The sequence below is a fragment of the Cololabis saira genome, chromosome 1, assembly GCF_033807715.1.
Source record: "Cololabis saira isolate AMF1-May2022 chromosome 1, fColSai1.1, whole genome shotgun sequence".
In the NCBI taxonomy this organism is placed as follows: Eukaryota; Metazoa; Chordata; class Actinopteri; order Beloniformes; family Belonidae; genus Cololabis; species Cololabis saira.
The window spans coordinates 56,772,145-56,773,211 of NC_084587.1; the positions used below are offsets into that span (position 1 = coordinate 56,772,145).

At 65.7% G+C, this 1,067-nt stretch overlaps 1 protein-coding gene across 2 annotated transcripts in view; it reads left to right on the forward strand.

Annotated features, from left to right (window-relative positions):
- Window positions 1-270, forward strand: part of opn6a (opsin 6, group member a) — a 12,782-nt gene extending 12,512 nt beyond the window's left edge. For both annotated transcript variants that reach the window (XR_009783369.1, XM_061733192.1), the window contains one exon: window positions 1-270. This exon is cut by the window's left edge. The gene's annotated coding sequence lies outside the window, so the exon portion shown is untranslated.
- The last annotated feature ends 797 nt before the right edge of the window (window positions 271-1,067 follow it).

Genomic DNA, 1,067 nt, shown 5'->3' on the forward strand with positions numbered 1-1,067 from the left:
ACTCGCTCCTTACTCACTCTCCCTGTCACTCGCCCTTTACTCTCTCTCTCTCCGTCACTCTCCCTTTACTCTCTCTTTCTCCTCACTTGCCCGTTACTTTTTCTTTCTCACCACAAACTACAGTTAACTACAGTACCACAAAATACAGTGAAGTAAGGAATCAGCAACGTGTTAACATTGGAGAGAGAGAAGCATTACTGCTGTGATCAGTCTGTAGCAGCATTTACTGCATCATAGTCTGCGGAGGCACCGGCGTGTCTGCGGAGGCACCGGCGTGTCTGCGGAGGCACCGACGTGTCTGCGGAGGCACCGGCGTGTCTGCGGAGGCACCGGCGTGTCTGCGGAGGCACCGGCGTGTCTGCGGAGGCACCGGCGTGTCTGCGGAGGCACCGGCGTGTCTGCGGAGGCACCGGCGTGTCTGCGGAGGCACCGACGTGTCTGCGGAGGCACCGGCGTGTCTGCGGAGGCACCGACGTGTCTGCGGAGGCACCGGCGTGTCTGCGGAGGCACCGGCGTGTCTGCGGAGGCACCGACGTGTCTGCGGAGGCACCGACGTGTCTGCGGAGGCAACGACGTGTCTGCGGAGGCACCGGCGTGTCTGCGGAGGCACCGGCGTGTCTGCGGAGGCACCAACGTGTCTGCGGAGGCAACGACGTGTCTGCGGAGGCACCGGCGTGTCTGCGAAGACACCGGCGTGTCTGCGGAGGCACCGGCGTATCTGCGGAGGCACCGGCGTGTCTGCGCAGGCACCGGCGTGTCTGCGGAGGCACCGGCGTGTCTGCGGAGGCACCGACGTGTCTGCGGAGGCACCGGCGTGTCTGCGGAGGCACCGACGTGTCTGCGGAGGCAACGACGTGTCTGCGGAGGCACCGAGGTGTCTGCGGAGGCACCGGCGTGTCTGCGGAGGCACCGGCGTGTCTGCGGAGGCACCGGCGTGTCTGCGGAGGCACCAACCTGTCTGCGGAGGCAACGACGTGTCTGCGGAGGCACCGGCGTGTCTGCGAAGACACCGGCGTATCTGCGGAGGCACCGGCGTGTCTGCGCAGGCACCGGCGTGTCTGCGGAGG